This window comes from Corvus moneduloides, chromosome 1 (assembly GCF_009650955.1).
Source record: "Corvus moneduloides isolate bCorMon1 chromosome 1, bCorMon1.pri, whole genome shotgun sequence".
In the NCBI taxonomy this organism is placed as follows: domain Eukaryota; kingdom Metazoa; phylum Chordata; class Aves; order Passeriformes; family Corvidae; genus Corvus; species Corvus moneduloides.
In genome coordinates, this window is record NC_045476.1 from 80,920,180 (window position 1) to 80,946,811 (window position 26,632).

General features: G+C 35.0%; 1 long non-coding RNA gene across 1 annotated transcript in view; it reads right to left on the reverse strand.

Moving 5' to 3' along the window:
• Nucleotides 1–634: 634 nt before the first annotated feature.
• The window catches only part of LOC116447828, a 34,078-nt gene continuing 8,080 nt past the window's right edge, over nucleotides 635–26,632 (reverse strand). The window contains exons 2-3 of the long non-coding RNA XR_004241706.1: nucleotides 6,957–7,180; nucleotides 635–6,532 (exon numbers count right to left, since the gene is read on the reverse strand). This is a non-coding gene — a long non-coding RNA (uncharacterized LOC116447828). The remainder of the gene's footprint in view (nucleotides 6,533–6,956; nucleotides 7,181–26,632) is intronic.

A 26,632-nucleotide genomic window follows, 5' to 3' on the forward strand; every position in this document is an offset into this window, starting at 1 on the left:
GTGATGGGGTCAGTGGCTCTGACCCAGGAAGAGGCGACCGGTCTGGGGAGATGGTCCCAAAAGGAATCGCCTTCCCGAGGCCCGGTGTCTTCCCTCAGCTGCTGGCAGAGGGGCCCTTGCAGAGACTGTCAGCTCTTTAGTGATTATCAGCTCGTGATTCCAGCTCAGCTCTGCAGGGCAGCCTCCAGGCCAAGCTAGACCAGAGAGAGAGACGAGAGGTTCGTGTGACTGGTTCCGCACGAAGGGAGCTTTATTGTGGGTCCCCTCCAGCGAAGGGGAGAGCCAGGGACGAGAACTCTCCCTGCACAGGGGCAGAGGGCTAGCTTTTATAGGGATACAGGGGATGGGTGAAGGCCAATGGGTTACAAAGGATCTGCATAGGGTCTCCTAAAGGATTGTGGGTCTGTCTTTTCTCGCTGTGACCAAAGAAGTGGTTGCCTTTCCAGGGAGTTCTGCTGGGCGATTGCAAAATCTCTTATCTCAGCAGAGATCCCTCCAGGGCAGGGGCTGGGCATACCCCACATTCATGGGCTGTAAATCTGTTCTCTAGCCCATCTAATGATACTTCAGGAGGAATATGGCTGTGGCTAAGCATGTTGTAACAGGAACAATAGAAGCAAACTCAACAAAAAAATAGAGACAAAAACCTTTTATTGTGGTACAAAGGTGCGGACTGATTACATCTCAGTGAATACAAATATTCTCCAGGAATATTTTATTTTTCTAAAAAATAAAAAAGCAGATTAAAGTCAAATGAAAGAAATCACAAAATTATTTTCATAGACTAAAATTTTCTCAGTTAAAACGAAGGGTTATATGGTCATGCTCACAGATCTAAACAGGCTACACAAAGTACATAGGCAAGTCATTTTTTCTGTTAGACATAGGGGAAGGTAATATCAAATGAAAGTGTATCAGTCTGGAAGTGCTGCTATTAACCATTAAGGGCAAACACAAACACATGAAGAATATCACACAGCTACTCTGTGTAAACTCTCTGAATCACTGGTACATCACTGAAATAATGAAAACAATTGCTTGAGATATTACAACAGCATCTCTAGAGTATCTCAATGCCATTTCTACATTACAGTCTAGGCACAAAACCCCATGACATCCTGAAACATGAATAATTCCCATTCTGGGCAGTTGAGCTCAGGTGAGTTACAGCAGTTCAGACAGGCTGAACTAGTGAGAAAAGCAATTACACTGCAAGCCCAAAGTAGTCCGTACATGATACAATGAACATTTTATAGCCCTGTATGTTGGTTTTTTGGTCTTTATAAAGAGTCCTCACTGATTTCAAGTATTAATACTGTACTTATGCCATGATTTGCTATTAATACATTATTTTTAAAACATTTTCTTTACATTCAGTTTCTGTATTACGAATTTAAAGTCCTTTAGAGAGCACTTCTGTGCCACAGTGTTTTGAGGTTTTTTAAACCTGTAAGAGTAAGAAAATCTAGTTGTTCACCTATAATTTTTTGCTTGTGAAACAAGCCAGGTCACTTCCAATCTTTCCTACATTTTCTAAGCCTTTTATAAAATAGCAATGACTAATTTTATCAGTATTTATTCTATTTTCTGTCTAAATTGGAAACTCTTTGTTGGTATTAATGACCACTTATAGGGTGGGAGTTTTTTTCACTACTTTTACAAAGAAATAACTCACACTTTCAGATCAATGGGACTACCCACGCGGGCAATTGCATCCCAGTTGGGAATAAAGCTGCACCATTTATTTCTAACAGTGTAATAGAAGTCATAAACAGTGTTTTTGCTCTCCACAAGATTTGTTTCATTGGAGAAGTTGAAGCCTATAGTGTAAATAGGAATGAGCCATTTCATTGCTCTGAAATCCAAATTATTCTCAGAGCAGAGACAGACCATATAACGAATTATGAGAACATACTTCCTTTATGCACTGTTTTCTACTGGCAATCTCTAAAACAAAATTTGGGGTACACTTTTTGGTCTTGTACTATTTCATTAAATTTAATGAAATGTTAAAATTTATTCTGTGCATCAGAATCAGTAGAGAGCTTTTTTCCTGTATACCTTGCAAAATTTCACAATGTGAATTTGATGAATTGCAGGCTAATATTAGTAATATGATGAATGGAAAATTTACATGAAAAAATACAGAACTACAGACAGACGGAATTAAAGGAATACTTTTCCTCAATTTTTCTGTAAGAATTACAATGTTACACAAGGCAACTATCATTAAAAATGGAATTTGCTTTCTGACAGTGTAACAAAACCATTTACCACTGCAATAAGGACATATCAATGCTTTCTTGGGCAATTTTATAATTTAATCACAATTATATGATTAAAATGTTATGTGCAGCTGTAGTTATTCAGGTTGATGAGGAATCATTTCCGATGGGAGCCACCTGTATCAAAAGGTGAGTGGATGTTAAGAAGCAAAATGAGCCTAAATGATGGTGAGTGTGTGTGTGATAATTCTTCATTCTTCACATCTATACTCTCACAGACTAGGGGCTGAGAGAGGATAAAGTAATTTTTATAAGTACACAAGGGAATAACAATAAAGAGGTTACAGGAAAAGAAGAATTTGAGTAAATTGGGCTGTGGGTTAAGGAGGAAATTGAATAATTTGCATCTAGGAAAGTGAGTATACACTCTGGGAGAAGAGCAGTGCTTGGTGTCTGCATAGACTTCCAGAATCTGGCAGACAAATGCTGTAATGAGATCGGTACTGTAAGACATACAAGGCTGGAAAGTAGGCTAGAAATCAGAAGAGAAGTTTCAGACCAGCCACTCTAGATGCAATAGGGCAAGGAAATCTAACCAGTTTTAAGATAACACTCTGAAAAAGGGTTATATGAGGGAGCTGTATTGCACTCAAAAATCTCATTATGGTCTAAAGCAGATGCATAAGGTATACAGACCTAAAACTTTGTCCAGGTAAAATCTTTACAGACAAAATACAATGAAAAGGTATTATTAGTCCAGCTACAACACTACTATCACAGTCTAAAATAATGAGGAAATATAGAATTAATAATACCATTTAAACCCTGGTACACAAACCCCATTTCTAGTTCTTTGCCCATTTTCCTTGGAGAGGTGCTCATTCTTTCAGGGATCTGTGTGGGTTGTCCAAGTCCTGAACTCTTCTTGAGCAGCTCCATGCTGGTTCTGGTGCTCCCTTCCTTCTTTGTACGAGGGTCTGCTTCTTCTTTTATTTGCACAATTTTTTAACACTTTCTTCTTCCCTGGTTGCTAGCTTACAGTTTGAAAGTAGAACACTGACTTTCCCAGACTCGACATAAAGGAGTAGTACTTGTTCTACAATAACTACTGAGGTTGGTCAGACCTTTGAGATATGTATAGTGGTCACGGATTTACATAAAAACAAGTTAAGCGATAACAAGTTGGTCATTAGACAGTTGTTATCACAGCCAAAACAAGGGGAAACCTCTGCAGTCCCAGACAGGACAAGATAAATCCAGAAACTCCATGGTACAGGTTTAGTACAACTACCGTGGTCTAATGGCAAAACCATATTCCTTGCAATAATAGGGGACTGAATTCCCCGCATGAAACAGATGGATGTAGCTTTGTCCTTATGCATGGAGACACATCCAGTTTACTAGCATAAATGAAATAATTTTTAGCCCTTCTTGGTCCATCACCATAATAAAAAAAAAATTAGTTTTCTGGTTATAGCAGGTGGGATTGTCCACTGTCATAAATAATATTAAGACACACACTGAGCAGGCTAATATGCAAGGTTTTTAATCCCTTTGAAGGGACATGCTTCTGTTTGCATCACAAGAATTTCTACACTTCCATCAAAAGTCCATCTAATGACATCCCCTCTTCAACAGTAGACAACACTTTCATGTTTTCAATAAACACTGTACTGTTTCTTTCTCTGTCTGTGTAGATTCAGTCTTTATTTTACAAATACCACAGCCTTTCCCAACACAGGGATGCAGAGGAGAATTCTGCACATTATCTCTAACAAAAGACCTGAAGAATTAGAAAATAAAATGTCTGATAGGCATTGGTTTTGATTCTGCCCCCTAGCAAAGAGTGGTCATATGTGGTGTCTAAAAGCTAAAGAAATACAGAAATCTCATTGTATTCCAGTTTCAGATAAAGCCACATCTCAGAATAACGTGTAGCACAGACAGTATCTGAGAAGCGCTTCAAAGCATGCTTCTAAACCTGATTACTTTAAAATTGGATGGCCAGTTTTAGTTGATTCTGCAGTTTGTTGCAATTTGGGTAGGAAAATTTTCTCCTTCACATTTTGGAAAGGATTAAAATAAATAGTACGAATTAAAAATAAAAATATTGAATGAACAAAAGGTCATTTACAAATTGGGGATTTTTGTCATTCTCTTATCCATTTCTGAGGCATTCTGTGCCAACATAGAATAAAAAGGAAACAACATAGGATAAAACCAGTTTTTTTAGATTCAGATAGTTCAAAATAATTACAGTAAGAAATAGTTAATAGTGCAAATATTTCTGCTAATATGTGTAGGAGTTTTATTATTAGTTTTGAATTCAAAAAGGTTATAATCAACAAATGTAAAATTTTTAATCTAAGGAATCATCCCCAGAATGAATAGTTCCATGTGAGTCAGTCCCCGGAAACATGTCATACTGTAGTGTTAGGTACATTGTGACCAGCAAATACCAGAGCTTGAATCAAAGTGGCAAATATTTTAACTTTTTCAAATGCTGAAAACTGCATTGATGAAGGGTAATAAAAGCATTCTTATTTACTGAGGAGAAAATAATATAAACCTTAGAAAGTTTTGTTCATCCTCAACAAAATATCAAAATATGATGAAGAATAAATGTGGTCTGTTGAAAGATTTAAACAAGAAAAACTGCCTGTCAATATCGTTTGAGAAAAATGTGCTGGGAAAGGGGAGGGTTTGAGGAATTTTTATAATACAGGCTTTTCTAAAGTCACTGTTTAAGAACCTAGTAATGACTAAGAGTAAATGAAAAGAAATATCTAAAGATTTTGAGAATCTTCTGAAAATATGCATGAAAAATGTCAGACCTGAGGAAAAGAGAGGGAAAGAGAAAAAGAGGGAAAAGAAGAATTTACTGGACATTAATTAGGGTTGTAATTTGAACTAATATTCAAAAATTTTGAGATTATCTAATAGTTTTGGAAACTAGTCATTTATTAAACATTTCTTCTTTCTGTGATTCTGTTTTTTCTCACTTTTTTTCTGCTCTGCAGAATTCCTTGAATATGATGAGAAGTCTAGTAACACCAAAGCTTTTATTCTGTTGTAAAGTAACATGGGCAGCACAGAGACCATAAACCAGAATTAAGGATTGATTACAAAATGCTTCTGTAAGCATTACTCAAAGCAAAACATTTTGGTGCTTCTCCAGCTCTGGTAAATGGCTGTGAGAGGGAAAAAAGCAGAATGGATGGCAACACTATGGGAGCACAGTGGACCATCCAGGTCAGCATGAATACAAGCACAGGAATGCCATGGAGATATCAGTTTCCATTGTTTGGCATGATTTACATCCCCACACTGCCATGGTATCTCTGTGACACCCATCAGTAATGCTGGAACACTGAAAAGATCTCCCAAACTGCAGTGAGGAATTTGTTTCTTTTCTTGGAATACATTCTCTGTGGGCAACCTTATTGTTATGATTTCATTTAGTTTCCAGAGATTTATGCTGACTATAAAATGAACCAAATGCCTTTGTGTGTCAGTGTCTGTTACATACTTTATGAGTCTTTATAGAGTGATAGGTATTGCATATTTCAATCAGAGGAAACAAATTAAAATAATCATTAGAATTTGAGACACAAAGATGTAACATGTGAACAACTAATTAGCAATTAATTTTTTAATGGATTTTTTCCTAAGTTCTTTTTGTGTACAAAAGAAGTTGCTTCCAGACATTAAAAGTTAAGGACGAAATTTTAATTTAAAAGGAAACTTATTTAGCTAAGGTTTCTAGTTTATTATCTGTTTAAATAAAATGGTACGGTATTTGTTAGAGCCAATCTTTGTGGCTAGGTGAGTCAACAGCCAGAAATTTGCTTACTTACTATGGATAACTGCGAAGAAAACCCTTTTATTTTCTTGCAAGATAGGATTGACCTAAGACAAGGAATGATAAAAATGAGTTAATATAATTGGAAAGAGAAAATGCATTCATTTTGATAACTGAAAATCATTTTGAAAGTGAGAAAAATTATTTAAAAACACTCTGTGAAATTCCAGTGAGGAAAACGGTTCAGATTTCACTTTTCCCCCCATTGTAGACACTTAGTTTGTAGCTCAAAATTCAGCTGTGGTCAGTGATAGACATAATACTATCTCTGAGAGTTGGATAGGTCTCTGTACATTTGCAGCATTCTTTATGTACTTTTAATAGTGTCTGCTACTTTAAAATGTAGCCAGTGAAATATATATGTTTTTTATAGAAGAAATGTGAGGATAGGGTTGGTAAAAGAGGCAAAGAAGGCAGCTTGCTGAGTCTCTGGGATGCTAAAGCCCTGAAAGGTAAGAACAAAAATATGTAGATTGAAGTACAACAATCTGATGGTGAGATTTATATGTAACAAAGAGATGCAAACTAGAAGGAGCAAAGGAACCACAGAGAGTTCCTTACATCCCATAGGGACATAGCCCATATTTAATTTGCAGACAGGCCAGAGAATGGGAAACTGAGGGAACTTTGAAGTTTCACACTTGCTGGATGCTTTAAAAAGCATAAAACTTAGTAGAGAGCAGATTATGCAGATACTAAGGGTATTAATATGCATATATATACACATATGTTTTCTTTGGTTCTAGTTTGCATGTCTATTACCACATTATATACATAAATATATATTTATAATGTAATTTGTTTAAGAAAGCTCCATGTGTATAAAAATATATAAATTGATAAATAAATTAAAGGTTTGTGTACTTTACATCAATAACTTCTTCTTTTGTTGTATCTGTGTTAGCTTGAAAAAGACCACATATTTGGCTCATCTGATTGCTCATCCTGAATATAGATAATGTTGCAGAGGATCTTCTGTTCTAATGTACTACGTAAATAAGAACTTTTTCTATGCTGGGATGGCAGCAAGAGTGCAACCTCTCTGCAGAAAAACTCCCAATATTTTTTCTGCTGGTGTCAGCTCCTTTAAAACCTATAGGAAACAAAAAGTAACCATTTTCTCAGAGGCCAATCTCAAACTACTATTTTCTAAAGTAATGTGCTTCTTATTTTCCAAAATAAAAGTGACATAGTTGTTACTGAGAAAAAAAAAAAGATCAATAGAGGCAGATATGAAACAGCTATTGTTGAATCAAAAGATTATAATATCTTTCACTGTTCAATAACGGAAGGATATTAAAAAAGGAAATTTCAGGAAGGATGGGCCTTTAGGTGGAGCAGTGCTTCAAACATTCAGATGAAAACACATTTTGAGTTGGCTAAACTCTGCTCATTTAAGTATTGGTTTGTGAATGCAAACTCAGTAGTGTTTGCAATTGTTGCCAAATTAGCTGTGTGCTTAAAACACAAGAAAATTCTGTCTTTGCAGGAGTCAGTATGCAATTGCTGTAAAGAGCAGTAAATAATAAGAGTTAAATTTCATTCCCAGAGAAGTAAATACATGTTTAATAAATTGCTATTAGCAGCAAACAGCCACCCCAGTAGAAATCCTTCTGCTGATACCCCTGAGAGTTCAAGTAGAACTCTCTCAATTAGAGTTGTCACGTTACCACATAATTTTTCTAGTCATACATAAGAGATTTCTAGGAAGACTATCTAGTCTTCTGAGGTTTGCTTTTAATTTTTAAGGGGAAAAAGTCAGGATTAATTCCACAGATTTGCACATGTGCAGCAATTAAAGGTTAAGATCATTAGTGTCATTGACACTGTGGAAGCTGGAGTTAAGGATATTAACACTGAGGAAGAAGATTAACATCTTGCTGCTAAATGCTATTTACTTCTGATTTCTTGTTCTTGCTTTACACACTTTGCTTTTTGTTTGAGATGGTGAACTTTACAATCATGATGCATTTAGTCATTGTCAGGACACATTAAGAACTGGCTGCTCCTAGAAGAGAGGGAGCCGAGAATCCAGAGTGATCCCAGGGAATCCAGTGCCCTCACTGGTGGACTGACTGTCCCTCAGGTCTGACCAGAGCGGATAGAGCTGTGGCTATGATGGGGTCTTATCAACAGCTCCAGGCATGGCAAGTGACATACCAGGTCCTATTAATGAGCAGGACACCAGGATAGGGCTGGAGGCTTGGCTGCAGCCAGGGTCTGAGTCCTATGCAGGGGAAAGGGACATAGATGGCACTTAGCCCAGGCACTCCTACTGCATCATTGGGGCAGGGGACCAGCTTGAGCTGAAATGGGGCTCCTAGTGGAGGGGTAGAGGAGGTCTCAGAGGTTTCTGCGCAGGGACAGTAAGGGCTGGTATCTCTCCCAGGGCCCTGACAATACTCCTCAAAGGGATGGGCTCACCTCTTCTTCTATTTAAAATACGAGTTTCCTTCTAACCACTCCAGGGTGGAGGAAATTTGCCATTCTTATTCCAAAACTAGACAGCATTTGCTATGAGCAGGTCATACAGATAGATCAACTACTGACAGGAGTGGTACAGAGCAATTGCAGTTACACCCAGGTTCTTCTGTCCTTCCTTTCTTTATTTTTACCTGGACACTTACTCTGAGTGTGAGAAGACCAGACAGTTATGAATAGAAGTTTATGATTTCCAGTTCTTCACCATCACTGAAAATCAGAGCCTGTATTTTGTGACAGAAGTGTCTGTGAATATGTAACATAAATGGGAGTTGAACTGAGCATGAAGAACAAAGGCATCACTGCAGAACCAGGAAGAACCTTGCATTTTGCTTTATGAATTTAAACCTTTTTGCCTACAGAGGTTTAGGTACACAAGAAAATATTGACATAGGAGTATAATTTGAACTGCACGTAATCCACTGTAGAAGCAGATTACGCCAAATTGTAAATAAAGATACTTGTCCTTGAGAAAGCGTGTTCACATTGGGAATTGTATTGCAAAGCTAATAGTACTGATTTGATACAGTTGAAGTCATTGTTTAGACTACAGCTCAAGCAACTACTTTAGTGAATATCCTGATGTAGAAAAGCCCTTCATGAAGCACAGTTTAGGAATGAAAATAAACAGGACAAAACCAAAATTAAAATAAAGTATATCAGAAATAAACTTGCAGTGATACAGCATAATGGTTGCATAGAGATTTTCTATGTTCTGAGCTGCATTTTCTTTGCCAAGCAGACCAGACAGCACAGCACAGCAGCTGGCAAAGCACTGAGAAACTGGTATGTTAGCTCAGAGCAATATTGTTGTAAGACTTGGTCAGCTTGGACAATGGGTACAATGAAATATAAATTCATAAATATAAGCCCATGTGGACATTTACACTCAGTTGCACCAGGACTATTGCTAGTAGCAGTGAACTCAAGAACACAAGAAGGGGCAGAAAACCCTATAAATATTTAGAGACACTTGCATGGAAATATCTCCTGCTCTCCTATTCTAAAAGCACAATTTTCTCCCTCACTCATAACCATTCCAGTATATGAAAGACAATGCAAAGGTGACATATCTGTAGTATACTTGCTAGAATATTACCTCTTTTTAGACATGTTTAACATCTATGTGGGGATTATGTAATATTCATCATTTACACTAAAGAAGCCAGGGCTGTAGTATGAAAGTTGAGGGTAGGAAGAAGGTTTCTCTGTTTTCTCCCCTACTTCTCCATGTAGATTTTGAATCCCACTGGATTATATTTGTGGGATTCTCCCCTGATACTGTATACATGACTTGAAAATTAATATACTCTCACACCTTCAAAATGTCATCTAGGTTGCAGAAAGATGACTAAAACAGTTGTAATAATTGTTAGTGTTTTTAAAGATAAAATTGTGAGATAGTAAAACATCAGTGGATGTCTATAAAACACCAGGAAAACATGGGGGAGCAGAAAAGGAGAGGAAGCTTTCTGCTTCTCCACAGTATATTGTGTCACAAAAGACAAAGCTCTCAGATGAACTTTCAAAGGCTGTACCATTACATAAAATTGCAAGGTCTCTGCTAGAAGCTAATTTTGACACCTGCAAATGTTGGTGAGAGGAGACAGACACAAACTAACAAGCACATACATAACTAACCAAAGATTTTGTTTTTTTTTTTTTTTTTTTTTTTTTTTATTTGAGCTAAACTTTAGAGGACTTTGTACGGTAATATCACTGTAAACCACCAGTAATCAATGGAGTTACTTCAGCATAAAATTGCTGCAAAATCAGAATTGAGAACAAGGTGTTTATAGACCATTAATTTATAAAAAACCAACCATCTCCTCTTTTAGGTGTGAAATGTTTACCTGAAAGCTGTCTGAAATTTTGCCAACTATTTGAGTCATTTAACATACACTTTTTAAAAATACACACCTACAGGATTCAAGTAGTTCTGAGATCTGCACAAGAGAGCTGCACTACTTATGTGAGGGTGGCAGGCTGACATTGATATGGCTCAGGAAGGACTGATCCTTTCAGAAACATCAGTATTTCAAAGTCCCCACCTTAATCACCACACACACATACACCAAAAACCACATTTTCTCCTCTCTGTGCTATTTCCAGACTAAAAAAAATGTATGAATTTACCAAAGTGACCCAGACTAACACCCCAGATGGTTGGGGTCAATACATAGAGAAGAACTGAGTGGGCTTTCTATGTGCACGAACTTAATGAAACTTCATTCTGCATTCACTTCAATTATTTTCACAACAGAAATAAATCAGACTAAGTTTTGCACAAAAAAAATTGAGGCCTGCCAACATTCTACTGAAAATTACTTCTTTATGTCTCTAAGGAATCAACTTATATTTTTTGTTCTTAAAGCAACAAGTGGAATTGTGTCAAATTGGCAGCTTTCCTAGGTTCATTCTTAATTTTTACTTAGAGATTCTTTCATGTCACAAAAATTTTGGCCTCCCTTCTTAGGGCCTTACATTTACCTGTAAGAATGTATTTTACAAGCATTCTGCAGCGTGGCTTGAGGAACCCTTTTCCCCTTCACGGCCATTGCAAGTGGCACAGTAAAGAGACTAGTATTGAACCTGTGACCTGAATGATAAAGTCTTATTTTTATAGTAAGTAAAAAAGTTTTAGAGAGACATAGAACAAGGCTTTAAATATTTAGTGTTCTTAGGGATCATTCTGAGTGTAATTTTTATATTACAAAGGCTCTTACATATGATTATTCTACACTGATCATAAGTATGAAAAAAGTAATTCATGTCAGACAGAATTATAGAATTCAATGCTTTGTTTAATGTCTAAATAGACACAGTAGGGGAGATGAAAAAAAAATACAGAGAGAGGCAAAATGACTGAATAAAACAATATGTAAAAAATATATGGAATAATAAGTCTTAGAATTGCTGAGGTCTTACTGTAATATCCTGGCAAATATTCTTTCAATACAGCTTTAATAATGTGTGCATTTATAGCTCTCTACAGTGGCTCATACTTACTTTCCTATTTACCTCAAGATTCTCTGTAGTTTTCTTACTCAAAGAGCAATGACAACCTTCTACATTGACACAAATTTAAATTTGACCATTTAAAAGTTGACAAAACACCTGCATTTTGTAAAATGAAACATATCCTTTTTATCTATCAAGATTTCCTTTTTCTAAATTTTCAGTAGTAATCCAGATGAGGTAAACAAAGGAAAACCAGAAAATATTTCTTAGTTATATTTTCTACTTAAATGCATGTGTTAATAGCAACAGTATAGTCAAAGGTGATTGAAAAGGTGTGATGGTAAGGGACATGGTTTAATGGCGGACTTAGTAGCGTTAGGTTTATAATTGGACTTAAAGATCTTTTCCAGCTGGAATGACTTTATGAAAATGTCCTAATGTCTTTGAAAAGCTTACTGTTACAAAACAGGTCAATCTAGCTTTCTTTTAATATTTCAGAATTTAATTGTCGAGGGAAATAACATTTTTCAGAACAACTTCTAGAAGAGTAGGTTGTGCCTAGCTTATTGAGAGGATGTGTTTTATATAGCTGGTGAATGACTATAAATTAGGACAAAAGAAAATCTGGACCAGTATTAAAGCTGTGGCAGACAACATGCTGTTGTTACTGTTCCACAGGCTTTTGAAGAAAACTGTACAAATAGTCCTGTGCTTCTAATAAAGTACCAAGTATCAGTTGTTGCATCCATATTCCTGAAGACCAATTGATCTGTGTTTCCTCTTTGTGTTCCTTCATGCCCTGCTCTCACACAATATTGGCCAATAGCAATAGCTCCTTTTGCTGTATTTTTTGAGCAATAGATGTCATAGCTAAAATTTTAAAATTCCTTTAAAGTATAAACAATGCCTGGCCATGACAAGCTAAGATGATTTTGAAGATGACTCCATTTAGTCAGCAACTTGTTGCATCTGGTTTGATTTGTTTAATACCAGCCTCATACAGTCTAGGCTAAGAATGGTTTTTTTCTGGAAGACATCTCAGTGCATACTGCAATACATCGAACAGTTGAATACAGATTTTTATATCTACTGTTAATTCAGATGAGAATTAACAAATTCTTAGATTCCTTATTTCCTTATTGTTTTCTGGGCTACTGAGTTTTTATTTGTTGATAACTGTTGCAGAATTTTACTGTGTATTTCCTCACACTTCTTTTTTTATGTTTTCAGGGTACAAAATTTTCTGTCATCCAAAAGGACTTTTTCTTTTATTACTGCTAAACTAATACTCCTTATAATCTGCTGAAACAAATAAATCAGCTAGGACTATTAATTTTGACAAGTAATTTTTTGCATTATGCTAAATATAATATAAAACTTTTTATGTATGTTTAAGTATTGTGTAAAATTCTTAGATTGCTTTCGTACAAGAGAATGTAGCTTGAGTTGTGAATGAGAACAAGCAGCAGATAATCCTCTGTGTGTGTCTGATGTGGGGAAAGACAGGTGTCTGAACCCAAGCATTTGAGCTCTCAAGAAGGCTGTTGTTTGCTAGCTGAAACCAGAAAGGGTTTGCTGTAAATTGTGACAGTGACTCGTTTAAACCAAAATGGTACCTACTTAAGCAGACATGAGATGGAAGCATTGAATAGGAGATGGAGCAGGATTGTTCTTCTTCACTCAGACTTTTGGCTAGAAGACTGAGGGACTGAAAAAAATGGAGTCCTACAGGTACAACTGATCCTAAGAAGATGCAGAAGATTTGCCTTTGGTGAAGGCACCTTGACTGTCTTTAATCACTTCCCTTCCTTCCATAAGATTTGATATGTCTTTCAGGAAGATTGGTCCATGATCTTACTTGGAATGGATTTGAGGCTGATTGGTCAGCAGTTCTCAGAATCCATTCTGGCTTTTTAAAAACAGGTGTGATATTTCCTTTTCTTTCCAGTCTCTGGGGACACCACCCAATTGCCACAACTTTTCAAATAAAATAGAGATTGGATGGACAGCAACACTGGCCAGTTCCTTCTGGACCCATCTCCTTGGGTCCCATGGGACCACTGGGAATTTTTGAAAAGGAGAGGTGCTAGCAAAAATAAAAGCCAGTGTCAGTCAGATGGACTTCTGTGTTCTGTAATTGCTGATATCATTTCTCATCTTTTTTTCAGATCAAAACACATGCAAGTGTGATTCATCTAGGAAAGAGAATTACTTAAAAAGAGGAAACAAATTGGATTTGAAATTTTATCATTTCAACAAGCCTGTTGGAAATAGCTCTTCAAATAAAGAAATAAAGTAATTTACTTTTAAATAAGAATGAATTTTGGACTGCAATTTTTACATTTTCTGAATTTTTTTACCCATAGTTGTCAAATATTTTATGACAGGAAAAATGTTTGAGTTTTTTAAAGAATTTTTCTGGTTTTTCTCTGCACATTTGAAAGCATTTGGATATAACCCTTTTCATTGCATCACTTCCTAGAGTATGACTTAAACTTTTTTCAGATCTTTCCAAAGACTGCTGTTGAAACCTCTAGTCTATCCATTCTACGGCCAGTGAAAAAGTCCTGTAAATATCAACTGTTAAGTAGGAGACCCTTTATAACATATTTAAGGATTTAAAATACCAGTAGGTCTGACTACTTGGAAGAGGAGACTACTGTCTATCAGAAATGGGATTATAAACAAAATAGTCGATTACAAAATTCAAGTTGATTAGGTTGCTTTAATCTTATAACTTTAGCCTAGACATGATCCATTCAATTGAGTCTTTTAGATGCTGTGTATAAATACTTTCTTTTGATATCCAAAAGGATTTTTTTTTGTTCCCTGAGGTTTTATAAAAATACATGGATGAATCACATTTAAATAAAATAATCCTGGGTTTTTTCCAGACTTCGTTCACTATTTCTAAAATGATTTTTCTGGCTTTACAGCTTTCTAGTTAATACTAAAATTTATAAAATATGATTAGTAACTCCGGCCCAAAGAAGTAACTATATTAAATACATTGAGCAATATCGTGTGTCCACTGTATCTTTATGAGCTATATCTTTCCACAAGCTTGGCTTTTGAGTTTGAGCCTGATCCTAAAAATCTTTGAGTGGTTTGTGGTATGTCATGCTTCAAGGCTGAATTCTTATTGTTCACACATAAGTGTATTAAGAAGAGGTATAAATTCCTTAGTGACTTTCTGGCTTGCTGATGTTTCTCAGGCTGCAATCTTGTTGCAATTACCCAGGAGAGAATTTCTTGCATAGGAAAACTCTGAAAAATGTAGGTTTTTGTCAGACACTTCTTCACAAGTCAGGGATCTGTGCCTGGATGAGTGTTTGCCACTTCTTAATACTAGGATACACCATTTTTTTTTCAGTCACAGAGTTTGGTCAAGTTCCTTTGAAAACAAGAACACTCTACTAATATTAATGGAAACAGCATATAAGGCCCTAGACCGTTTTATCTTGGGACACATCCAAGCTCACCAGCCCCTGTGCTTGGAAGTTATTAATAATGACGGCACAGTAATAACATATCTTAGGAAATGTTACAACTAAAGGAAAAAAATGCTATCTGTGTATGATATTTTCTATTATGAAAACTCACACTGTTTTCTTTAGTTGGGGATGTCATGTTAAAAATATCACTTCATTACTGTGCTTCTCAGTGCATCTGAGGCCATAGTTTTCAAATGTAAATATTATACTCATTGAATATAAAATAAGTATCAAAACTAGATTTTTAAAAGACAAACTGTACTTGCATCTGTGCTTGAATTCCCTTTTTCATGCAAAGAAAGTTCAATTAAGTATGTGCCATTGTGAAAAGTATGTGGCAATGTGATTGCAATCATCACAAAGGATGTCTTTTCTGCTTTTTTTTCCCTCTCTTTTGGGCAGGTACATTTTTTTCAGGATTTTTAGTTGGTTGATTCTTTCTTTTGTTTCTTGGAAAAGAGCAGAATTTCCTTGGTCATAAAATATATTTAGAAAACCTTGTGATCACACTAAAAAGGCAAACATCTATCAATGGAATTATTTCTGATAATGTATAACAATTTGAAATATTTTTTCCCCCTAGAACAGGTTCTGCCTTGACCTTTTTACTTGATCCTTAGAAAAAGGGGCTTTTAGATGAGAAGCTACTAAGGAATAAGTACTATAATTCAAATTTCAGCCTTGATTTTTTTTTTTTTTTAATGTTTATACATCTCTCTTTGTTTAGAACAAGACAAGGAATATTTTTTTAAATATTTTATGTTTTGTCTCCATTGAGTGCTCTGTGATGGCTAAAAAATCTACATACCATATAACTCTTTTGTACCATTTGCTTTCCAAATATTAAACTAGTTTTGCAAGGGCTTGTAGATAAAATTCAATGTCACTCTCCACCTTGCAGGAAGTAGTTGCTACAGTCATTCAAGGATATATTATCTGACTACCAGGTCTGATGAAATTTCTTTAAATGTCACATATACTAGATGTCAGCTGTCTCTGGTTCATGTCAGGTAGAACAGAAGTATGAGCTGAAAACTGGCTTTTCTCATTCTAACACAAAATCTTAATGTCTTAGAGTGCTCTTTCAACAGAAGAAACATAAGAAGCCTTTGAAATGCTTGTGTAAGGCTTTGTAACTTGTTTGCTTTCTCTTAGCCTGCTTGTGATCTAAAACTTAGGAGGCCAATATAAAAGTCCTGATCAAAGTTCCTTGTTTTCCCTTGAGGAGAAGTGACAATTCACATAACCGCACCCTACAGCTTTGATGGAGGGAGGATCTTATTTAGGCTATTAACACACAGGTTAATCTTACACCCACTGAGCAACAGGGTGGATAAAATATCTTAGAAGTTATTTTTTTCCTCTTAAGCTGGTGACAAGACAATCATGCTGGCATGAAAAAGGAAACAGGAAGGGAACAGAAACAACCTGGTGTGATGAGAGTAATTGCATGAAGGGAATTAGCAGTGAGAAATAACACCATTTGATTTGATGCTTCAGAAAAAACCTCAGAGAAAAATGAAATTAAGCATGAACATGTAATGCACAAAACAAGAATAAAAAAAGTATAGTCTGGTGTCAGTTTGGCTCACTGAAAGAATGCAGTATTTTTAAGAATCCGTGTTGTTTGTGAATCAGATTGCCAACTCCACAGCTAGCACAGGATACTGAAGTGGATACAGTCCTGTTCTATGTCCTACTCTAAAAAACAAACTACTTTGGCATGGCTACTATGGTATGTACACACATAATAGTTCTATAATACAGACACTTGCTAATGATCTCCTAGTGAGACATAGAGTCCTGAAGCAGATTCTTTCATTGAACAACCATTCTAGTATCTGTATCCAGTTATCAATCTAGGCTGAAGAATAATTTGTGAAAGCTTTTCTCCTTGATTCCCTATTCACAAGGATTTTTTTTAATCTTTATGAAAGTTCCTGCCTGTTACTTGCCAAAGTAAACATATTTGGAACTGAATTGCAAAGCGTTGCTATTTTTGTCTCTTATCAATTGAGCACTTCTTTATTAATACGAGAGCAACAATTTGTGATAATTTAAAATCTGCAAATCTCTGTTTACATGCTACATGCATCTCCAGGAGAACAACAAAATTGTTTATTGATGCTATTTAAGCTGGAAATATGTAATGACAAGTGCTATAAATACAAGCAATAATATGTTAATAAAATTATTCAGCATGTGGGTATATAATGATTATACAGTGAAAAATTTTCTTTGCTCTTTTAGAATAAAGGAACTAGAAAAAATGCAATAAAAAAGTAATATTAGAAAGCCTAAAATTGTTTGATAATTATATTATTAAGCAAGTTATCTAAGGTTTCATAGATTTTTTCGTGAGATTAAGGGTCTTAAACTGTGCTGAGAAAACCCCCCAGAAAAAAGTTTTCAAGAAATCGTGTCAAAAAGTATATTCCTTACTCAATCTCTTGCCCTCCTTATGCAAATGTGTTTACACTTGTCCACTGTTAAGCTTAAAACACAGGAAACAAAGCTTAACAATGTAAAAGAATTAATAAATGCAATGGATGCGCTCAGAAAAGAGTTCTGTTCTCAATGTTAAAAATAATACAGTTTGTACACGTAAGAACTTTAAAAAACTGGAATTGGTCCCTACTGATACAAATCACTGTTCAACATCTCTTATTGAGCCAACTCCCTAGACTAAGAGTTGTGAAGATATTTCAGCTACTTCAGTAGTTCAGAAAGTTCATTCAATAATAGATCCCTGCTAAGTTTGGGGACATTCCTTTAAATGTACACTCTCAAAACTGAGCCAAGGTGTACAACTGGCTTTTTTTTTTTCTAGGAATAAAAACTCCTGAAAATCTCCTCAGTCAAGTTTTGGTGTTTTCCCCAAAACTTCTTGACTTAATTGAAACTCCTTGGTGTAAAGAATTGGCTGCTACAGTGAAGAAATCCCCTGTAGCCTGGCCCAGTTTTACTGATATTTAATGAACAACATTTAAATGTAATGTAAATGTGTGTATTTTCAATCATTTCAGTAATGCATACGCATACTTCCTCTTGAAGGCTGTGCAAAGTGCTCTGCTTAATGGGGATTTATAATTACCCTTTTGGAGTATTGGTCCATGTCTTATTTTTCAACAGAACATTCCTTAACACCAAAGTTGTTTCATTATAGAATTGGTGTTGTAAATCCATGTAAGGGATGAACAGTCAATGAAAAATAGCTGCTGTGCATTTGCAGCTATTGTTTCAAACAAAATTATAGGGGAATCTGAAGCCAATGGATATCTTTGTATAGCGTCTGCACATTTTTGTTTGAGATCTGACAACTAACTAGCTACCTAAGAGAACCCAATACTATTCTGTAGTCAGCAGCTGTTGAAAAATAGCCATTATGTTCTATCATGTGGGAAATTTGTGTACTTAAGGACAGTTTCCAAGGTAGCTTTCACACAAAAGTCGTTAGCCAGCAAGTCCCCAACCATGGATTTCTGTGATAGAATGCAGCTTTTCTGAAGAAGCCGTTATGCCCTATTGGGCCAATAATTTGCATTTTTACCAGGGTCTAAATAGGTATTTCTCTGACAGACTGGAGCTGTTATGGCTTACTAGGTCAATAACGTATTTTGTAAATACTCCCTAAATAGTAATTTACATAATTTGTATATTTAAAACTCTGTAATTGAGTATCTACACGACAGACCATAATGTCTCCATTAGAACTACTATGATCTATTTTCATGTTGCTTGGGGAAAAAAAAGAGATGAAAAAGAGTAAATTATAATATTAATGAATCCATATACAGATATAAAAAATATTGGAAAATTGAATTCACTAAAGACTTGTATTTTTCAAGATCTTTTCAAGATCTGTTCTCTTTGATTTACTGTACTGTAATAGCACTGTATATTAATTAACTCTCATTGTCTGTTTTTTGTTGGATGGAAAACACATTCTTTGGTAGGTCAAGGGTCAAGGAACACATGAAAAATATACTTTTGTGCAATAGACCCATTTTACTTGTTGCTTTGGCTACCATTATGAAATATTTTTTTAAAAAGTTCTCTAAAATAGATGTAGAATTAACCAGCAGACTGTTACGCCTGAGTAGATCTCATCTTTTGCTTTCTTGACAATTTGGCTTCTAATCCATGTTATTATCTAAAATACCTCTACAGTCAGAGAAATGAATGCAGGCATCCTTGAAGGTAGTTCACACTATCTCTTTTGGGCTGTCCCAATAAAGATGATGACTTATTCTCAAGACATATACATAGTTTGTTCTCTCTTTGATTGTAGAATGACCTCAACTGCTACTTTAGAGACGAGACCTACTCTTTAGCTGGCTACCACTAAGTGATATTAAGCCTGTCCTTACAGAAACCCATTAGGTGAACATATGTCCTAATCTTGTATGATTTAGGTCAAGAAGAAAACAATTGGGTAATTTTCACAGGAAATTTCAATACTTTTTCCTCTACTATTACTTGAAAAGTCCTTAGGGCCATATTGCAGTTACCATGAAAACTCTGACATAATATTTTTTTCTATAAATAAATCAAAAACCTTATACAAAACCTTGTTAGCCACTTTTTTCTGCAAAATATTTAAATTTTTATTACTCATTTTAGTTGCATAGAGGAAGAAATTATATATTTAACATTAAATTCCTTTCAAAGATTGAAACAATCTCAAAAGTACATGCTATTTCAAACTGTCACTTTCTCTCTTCAAGCATTTACAAACAGTTCAGTAAAAACTTTGAAGATGTAGGCTGATGTAGATTGGTGACAAGTGTCACGTGGGCTTTTTGGATTTAATAGCTTCTGCCACAAAAAGGAGTTTCAATTCAAATTCAATGGAAGTATAAAATTCAAATTGAACAGTCATTGTAAGTCAGCTAAGCAGTTCAGCATCTTTTTTTTAGCTGATGTATGAGTAATTCAGATTCAAACTAAGGATTCATGGTGTTAATACTGCTCATGAAAGATAAATCCATTCTCCATGAAGAAGGTCAGCACAAACTCTAATTATCCTTCAATATGAGATTAAGCAAATCTTAAATAAAATATAGATCTTCTTTGGGTTTCCGTATAGACGATAGTTTCACCTTCAAAACTGGGTGGAAAATAAATCCGGAAAGGAATCACAGAATCACAGAATCTATGTTTGTTTGTAGTCACTTTCTCCATATCACTGAAACACATTGGGGCAAATTCTTTCCATCTCTGATTCCTATGTTTCAATGAATAAAAAGAGTGAATGCATTTCAGCCATTTCTTCTTTGAGAATGGAAAAGTAATTACAGGTTCATATTGCTCAGGTTCATATTGTATTTTTTGTCCTTTTTATGCATCAAAATAATTACAAAATTAAACTACTGAAAATTAACAATCACAATTATGCAGTGAAAAATTGTATGACATGGCTGTGTCATTGGAGAAACATGCCCAGAGCAGTATTTTCTAGATTTTAGCTACTTTTTGTTTCTATTTTGGCAGAAAAAACCCAGACAATGTCTCATAAAACTGTCCAATTAGAACTTCCCTGGAGTGATAATCCAAAATGAAATATAAAGGTTGGTTAATGCTGAGCTTGCCGGAACTGTCATTGACGATAATAGATATGGGCAGCTCTGTCACATTTGAGGAAATAAGTGATTTTTGGTTCCTTCAGATTTTCTGTGGGAATATGCACTGGTGTGTTATGTGCTAGAATTTCCATTGACTATCTTAAGTAGCTTACTTATAAGCTTGAAATCTTGGGAGATAAAGTTTGAACTCAGATTAACAAATAGTGATGTTGGAGGTATGCCAAACAAGAGACAGCTGATTGTGGATCGATCCAGTTAGAGAAGGTGCATTTGCAGATAATGCAAAAATGTTTGATTCCACACTGCTGATAGAGTTTTGTACTATACCAGCTGGCCTGTGATGAGACTCTACTTCTCTTCAACCTGGCCAATGGGTAGGACTGTGTAGAATTTTTTACATGATAAATGAAAATGTTGGGTATCAAATAAAATTAAATAAAAGAAAGCCTATAATTCTGTCCCTTTGATTAAATTATAATATAAAAACTTATATGGATAAGTTTTAGTTTCTTTTTCAGAAACGTGAAGGAACTCTTAGCAATCTGTCTTTTATGAGGTAGATTTATTCACTTGTGCAAATGGAAGTTTTAAGCAGTGTATATATTTCTATATTCCAGTCATCAATTTATTTTCTCTCTTGTGCTTACTTTTACTGAAACAATCTTCTCTAGATGTCTCAAGAATCTGAAGTATTACCCTATCTTTTGTTTTTCTTCTACCTTCTGCTAACTACCACTTTCGCTGATCACAGTTTTCACCATTAAAGTATCTGGATCTTCTGTTATAGAAATAAATTTCATTATAATGATTAAAATATCTTACACCTTCCATCAAGAAATCTCCTTTTCTCCACTGAACTGGATTTGTTTAAAATACACAGATCAAAGAGATACATCTGATTTTAAAAACATGTGGAAACTTTTGAAAGTCTGTAATATGGAAAGTCTAATACATTCTTTTTAGAGAAAAGTTACAAAAAGTTAATCTCATGTCACCTGGATGCCAGAAAGAGATGCAGCCCAACTATGGGGCAAATTTAATCTTGATGGTTAAAGAATTTATGTATAAATACACTTCTTCTTAAAATGCTCCACAGAACATTCCTCTGCAGCTGTCATGAGTAGTATTCCTGATCCTAGCAAAGGCAATGAGTAAAACTTATTCTGGCAGCAAAGAGGTCTGCCTGGAAGTTTGCTTGCTTTATTTTGCAGTACTGCCATTTATCTTACAGCAAAGTTCCAGGCTATTTTAAAAGAGTAAGAAAAGAAAAGAAATAAGCCAGTCTTACTTTTCTTAGAATAATTGCATAGTAAGGCCAAAAAATACTTGCAGTTTTGTTACTTTTTATGTACAATCTGTATTTTCATGAGCGAGATTCTTTAGAGAATGGAACATGAAAAGACAAGTGGTGTTACTAAATATACATATATTCATGCTAGCAAAGCAAAGCAAAGTAATCAAAACTCCAGAATTAGTATGCTGCCTAAAATATCTAAAGAAAGGCAATAACTCAGTTAACTCTTCCCTTTAGCAAAAGATCTCCTTTGGCACCTCTCATATGTGAGTATAACTTCTCTCAGCTCTGTATTCTACATCGTCCCAAACAACTTTCCTGAACATTCTTATGTTTTTGTTTGGCACCTGGTGCTGTAAAATAATTTATATTAAATGAAAAAAATACATAATAAAAGTCATTCAAACACCTCAAACCTTTGGGCTTTTTTTGAGTTGTGCTTAAGGAAGCAAAACATCTACTTGTAAATAATTGTACCAAACACAACATTCTTATACTCACCAAGAATTAATACTGCTTCTGAAGACTTAACATCTATCTAGCAGTCACACCATTGTTTTATGTTGGTCTTCAAAGGCTTAGAATTTGCCATAAGCAGCAATTTTGGTGTCTTACAATATGTGACATCAATTTGGGCAATTCATACGCAGCTAGCAAAAAAACCAGATGAGCAACTTATTGTCTTCCAGGGAAAGAGTGGATGGGGATAGTGGGTTGTGGAAGAAGAGAATTGTGAATGAAAGTAAATCAAGTCGGTAATTATGTAGGCTCCTGTATATCATATTTGAACTTCTAACTTAAGCGTGAAGTTCTCATGGCTTGAGTCCAGTAGTATTACACAGATACGATTTTTAACTCCTTATCAGTGTGTAATCATAACTAAGAAATGTTCTTCTACAGCCTTCACTTCAATGCCTCTGGGACGCAGAAATTTGAACAATCACAGTGACACCATATTTAATAGCTATTTTAAATGAGTTTTAAAATCTTCAGTCAAATGAATGCTTCAGCAGTGAATTATTTTTCCAGAACTTATTTTCATAAGATAACATAATTTATGATAACTCTCTATGAAGAAATAACGTGAGCTTCTAACTTTCCAATGTTGTGCTCAGAATGTCTGAGTCCTTGCTCAGATGCAGTTGCAGAGGAAAGAAATTTCAAACTTAGAAACATCAAATACAAACCTTTATTTGGAACAATACTTCAATTTCTTATTCTTTGGCAGTAGCTTCTTATTGTTATTAAGATAGCCTTTTCCAAAGAGTAACTAAATGGTGGCAGAAAGAAATTCCATATTTATTGCTCCTTACTGTTTTCCTTGTAACTACAGTCTATGAGTTACACAAAAGCTATTCAATTTCCAGGTCTGGAAATTCATTTAAATGCAGTCAGGAATGGAAAAAACATGTCATATCTTTTATTCATGCTGTCTCCTTGTATGACTAGTCCTTGGAAAAAAAGTCACGATGCAAAAAAAAAAATTTAAAAAAATTAATCGGAAAAAGAACATCCAGGACACTTTTGCTTTTAAAAAGTAGAAGTGTGATTCAAAGAGTTCAGTATCGATGCATACTTTACTCTCAAGCATTTGTGATTGTTCATTTCACCCTGAAAGTAGGGACTTTAATAGTGCTCTTTCAAATGACTACAATAGAATTCCTATTTCCTCACAAATTTAGCTTACCAGCATGACTTTTATTTCTTTCCCCTCAGTAATATTGGAGTCCTTTTTTAATTTACATCAATGCCTTTAAATTATCATTCAATAAAGTAACTAATTATTTTATAATGCTCTGGTTTTTCTCATGTTCAAATAGGTGGAGAACAATCCTGCCAAATGGAAAGTGATCACAGTGGTAATGGGTAAAAAGAAATGCATTTTCAAGGTTACCCTATAAATCCTTAGACAAATTTAGGGTGAGGGTTTTTTCAAATATTTTAAGTACGTAGGAATACAAATAAATGCTTTATAAAACACTGAGTAGCTCCTAGCATCTTTTCAATTTAATATCAATTGCTCGTTTTTGCTTTGAACAACTAACAGTTTTCTATATGCCTCTTTAGAGACCTAAAAATTTGGGACACTCATGAAATTTTGGAAATAACAGTCATTACTTAGTAGTCATGGACTCCCAACAAGTCAAAGCTACAACTGCATCTCAGGATGACACAAATGGGCTGGTTGTATAAGTAGGTTTTCGGTATGGTTTAGGGTTTGGACTGTTGTACATAACTACATTTGGAATACTTTAAACGCGACACATTTGTATTGCCCAAAATCTTAATTGCACATCTTAGTTGCTATATAAACATGATTTGTAAAAACTTTTTTGGTGTACTTACAGAATTTCCCTCATAAAAGGTGTTTTCCAGAACACGGACTAGTTGTTTTTGGTTCATGTTAACAATTCATGACAAATATGATCCAAAATATCTTATTATACCTATATTCTTGTAATGTTTCTAATTCATTTCAGTGAGCAGAGGCTCTTGGCTATTTATACTGGGGTCAGTTGTCAAGAAATGAAAAAAAATGCAGTCTCTTTGAAGACAGAAACTATTTTTATTGCATTTATGCATACAATTTTTTTCCTAAAAGAGCTGATAGAGAATGCTATTAAGTAAGAATGAATCTTCTGATATACCCAGTTTATTATGAAACTATTTCAGGTTTTTTTCCAACATATGACTGACAGGGGTATTAGCCAACCAATGAGAAATTAAGACAGGTATTGAGATACCAGACTTTGCTTCATTTTCTCAATAATATTTAGGTTAATTTTAATACTATTGCACTTAGTTTATCAAGTTCTTATGGAACCTCTCATCCCCTAAGAGTGGAATATAAGACAGTCTTTTTACTGCTCAGTTTTCACTGAAGTGCCATCAATCAGAAGGTAAGTTTTGAAAGAGAGGAACAGTTTATCTTGACCTCTAAGTGACTAAAGAAATCCCTATGCACTATCAAAGGTTGTCACAAAACTGACATTGACAAAGAGTGCAGTGCCAGCCTCAAAATGTGCTCCCTCTTCAACTGCATATATTTGCATTGATTTTACTGTTTTGCCTACATTGCAATATGCATGTATAGTGAAGTGTGTGCTGAAAAATATGCTTTTCTCTATAGAGTACAAACTCCCAGCAAAGAGCCACATTCTGTACATCTGTATTCTTTGCACTTTAGCCTTTTTTTTTTATCTTGGCCCTCAAGATAATAATAAAATGGTAATTTCATGCCATGTATTTTTCAGTTTACCCAAGCCAGCACTTCATGCTTGCTGCTGCAAGAGTTCCTTCAAGCAGCAGTGAAAGATCATGCTGCACTGCTGTAAGCATAGCATAGATAAACATCCCATGCTGATAGAATATACCACCTAAGGGACAGCAGAAAGACAAACAAAACCAAATTAACTGAAATCAAGGACTAGATCAGAGAATCTTTTGGTGAAATTATATGTTTTATATTATACATGGGTCCTAACAGACCCTCTGGGCATGAACTCTAAATTTATGAGAAGGATACAAAATGTCAGCAGAGAACAAGGTAATAGATTTATGACATTAGGAACATAAACTGAGTTTTTTTGAAGGAAATAATCACTGATGTTTTACAGTTCTGCTCTCCACAGTGGCTTTTGATAGGCAGTTTTTTATTAAAAAAAGGGTGGGAAAAAAATTCTTTATTTCAAGTTTATTTTGTCCTTTTTTACTCTTCCAACCTCTTTTCCATATCTCTTTCCATCAACTTAAATAAATCAGATATTCTAATTTACCCTCCCCTTCTGTTAACCATTTATATACAGACAGAGCACTATTCAAAAGGATGCTTTAATATGGGAATGCTCAGACACTTTTCAGTTCTTCTGACGCCTTCTTTATTCCTCTTCTTTTCTTTCTCTCTCTCTACTTCGGCAGGAAAGCTTTCATATGAGTCTACAGTAAAATATAGATTAGAAACTTTGCTGGGAAGGATGTTATTGTCCTTATTTAATTTATTTTCTTGGTATTTATTAATAAAATTCTTCAAATAAATGGGAAGGAAGAAGCTCTCAAAACTTTCACTGATAAGTAGGCAAAGAATAGCCTTAAGAACAGCCTTATCAGCTTTGGTGTGTATATTGGTCACAGCAATGCAGTTTATGCCCAAATATAAATTTTTCAGGTTAAATTCTACATTTTTCCTTAGCTCGATTTGGTGTTTTGGTTTTTTCCTCTATTTATCAATTCACTCATCTTTTTTCTCCCTTATTCTTACTTTAGAAGGAATAACAGCAATAATACCAAAAGGAACATCTTAAAATTTTTGTGGCAGAGATATGTAGTGATTGCTAGACATGGGTTTCCATGAAGGCTGTGCTCCTAGAGGAATGAAATTTCTCCTGATTTTGAAAGATCTGACCAATAGCTTGTGAAAGGACTAAACTTTATTTACATCTAGATTGTGAAAAATCACATCTGCTAAAAAAATTACCACAACTTTGTTCTTGGTTTTTGTATGCCACAGTAAGCTTTCATGTTGTTGCCATACTAGAAGATGACTCTATAACACATGGCAAATAGCTACTTCTATGTTATATTCTGCAGGTTTATAAAGTTTTAATGATACAATTTATGAGCACTACCACTGACAACCCACAAAGCAATATCTTCAGGAAAGTCACTCTTCTGCCTGACCACAAACACTTGCTTGATTTTAGTTCTAGAATTCATACCCCTAAAATTCAGGG